Source organism: Schistocerca gregaria, unplaced genomic scaffold (assembly GCF_023897955.1).
Source record: "Schistocerca gregaria isolate iqSchGreg1 unplaced genomic scaffold, iqSchGreg1.2 ptg000531l, whole genome shotgun sequence".
NCBI lineage: Eukaryota > Metazoa > Arthropoda > Insecta > Orthoptera > Acrididae > Schistocerca > Schistocerca gregaria.
The window spans coordinates 42501-45000 of NW_026061930.1; positions in this window are offsets into that span (position 1 = coordinate 42501).

Here is a 2500-nt window from a genome sequence, read left to right on the forward strand (position 1 = left end):
GGGACAACGTGGGTTAGGTTAAGGGACAACGTGGGTTAGGTTAAGGGACAACGTGGGTTAGGTTAAGGGACAACGTGGGTTAGGTTAAGGGACAACGTGGGTTAGGTTAAGGGACAACGTGGGTTAGGTTAAGGGACAACGTGGGTTAGGTTAAGGGACAACGTGGGTTAGGTTAAGGGACAACGTGGGTTAGGTTAAGGGACAACGTGGGTTAGGTTAAGGGACAACGTGGGTTAGGTTAAGGGACAACGTGGGTTAGGTTAAGGGACAACGTGGGTTAGGTTAAGGGACAACGTGGGTTAGGTTAAGGGACAACGTGGGTTAGGTTAAGGGACAACGTGGGTTAGGTTAAGGGACAACGTGGGTTAGGTTAAGGGACAACGTGGGTTAGGTTAAGGGACAACGTGGGTTAGGTTAAGGGACAACGTGGGTTAGGTTAAGGGACAACGTGGGTTAGGTTAAGGGACAACGTGGGTTAGGTTAAGGGACAACGTGGGTTAGGTTAAGGGACAACGTCGGTTAGGTTAAGGGACAACGTCGGTTAGGTTAAGGGACAACTTGAGTTAGGTTAAGGGACAACTTGAGTTAGGTTAAGGGACAACTTGAGTTAGGTTAAGGGACAACTTGAGTTAGGTTAAGGGACAACGTGGGTTAGGTTAAGGGACAAATTGAGTTAGGTTAAGGGACAACTTGAGTTAGGTTAAGGGACAACTTGAGTTAGGTTAAGGGACAAATTGAGTTAGGTTAAGGGACAAATTGAGTTAGGTTAAGGGACAAATTGAGTTAGGTTAAGGGACAAATTGAGTTAGGTTAAGGGACAAATTGAGTTAGGTTAAGGGACAAATTGAGTTAGGTTAAGGGACAAATTGAGTTAGGTTAAGGGACAAATTGAGTTAGGTTAAGGGACAAATTGAGTTAGGTTAAGGGACAACTTGAGTTAGGTTAAGGGACAACTTGAGTTAGGTTAAGGGACAACTTGAGTTAGGTTAAGGGACAACTTGAGTTAGGTTAAGGGACAACTTGAGTTAGGTTAAGGGACAACTTGAGTTAGGTTAAGGGACAACTTGAGTTAGGTTAAGGGACAACTTGAGTTAGGTTAAGGGACAACTTGAGTTAGGTTAAGGGACAACTTGAGTTAGGTTAAGGGACAACTTGAGTTAGGTTAAGGGACAACTTGAGTTAGGTTAAGGGACAACTTGAGTTAGGTTAAGGGACAACTTGAGTTAGGTTAAGGGACAACTTGAGTTAGGTTAAGGGACAACTTGAGTTAGGTTAAGGGACAACTTGAGTTAGGTTAAGGGACAACTTGAGTTAGGTTAAGGGACAACTTGAGTTAGGTTAAGGGACAACTTGAGTTAGGTTAAGGGACAACTTGAGTTAGGTTAAGGGACAACTTGAGTTAGGTTAAGGGACAACTTGAGTTAGGTTAAGGGACAACTTGAGTTAGGTTAAGGGACAACTTGAGTTAGGTTAAGGGACAACTTGAGTTAGGTTAAGGGACAAATTGAGTTAGGTTAAGGGACAAATTGAGTTAGGTTAAGGGACAAATTGAGTTAGGTTAAGGGACAAATTGAGTTAGGTTAAGGGACAAATTGAGTTAGGTTAAGGGACAAATTGAGTTAGGTTAAGGGACAAATTGAGTTAGGTTAAGGGACAAATTGAGTTAGGTTAAGGGACAAATTGAGTTAGGTTAAGGGACAAATTGAGTTAGGTTAAGGGACAAATTGAGTTAGGTTAAGGGACAAATTGAGTTAGGTTAAGGGACAAATTGAGTTAGGTTAAGGGACAAATTGAGTTAGGTTAAGGGACAAATTGAGTTAGGTTAAGGGACAAATTGAGTTAGGTTAAGCGATAATCTGGTACAGCCACAGTTAGGTTAAGCGATAATCTGGTACAGCCACAGTTAGGTTAAGCGATAATCTGGTACAGCCACAGTTAGGTTAAGCGATAATCTGGTACAGCCACAGTTAGGTTAAGCGATAATCTGGTACAGCCACAGTTAGGTTAAGCGATAAACTGGTACAGCCACAGTTAGGTTAAGCGATAAACTGGTACAGCCACAGTTAGGTTAAGCGATAAACTGGTACAGCCACAGTTAGGTTAAGCGATAAACTGGTACAGCCACAGTTAGGTTAAGCGATAAACTGGTACAGCCACAGTTAGGTTAAGCGATAAACTGGTACAGCCACAGTTAGGTTAAGCGATAAACTGGTACAGCCACAGTTAGGTTAAGCGATAAAGTTGGTTAAATTTGGTATTGTGTGGGAAGGGGGCAGAGAGAGAGGGGGGGGGGGGTGGATAGTGGTGGCAGTACACGGATGCCTGAGTCACCGTCAGATACGTCACGTCGGTTCGATGCTTGTAGCAAGAGGCTGGCGGATGTGTGTCTCTCACTTCTGCAATTTTTCATGTGGTATAACACGAGGGCGGGGGATGATATTTGGTGCCCCTCTGTGTAGGATGTGTGTTGGTGGTGTTGATTTATCTGAGCAATGGTAGT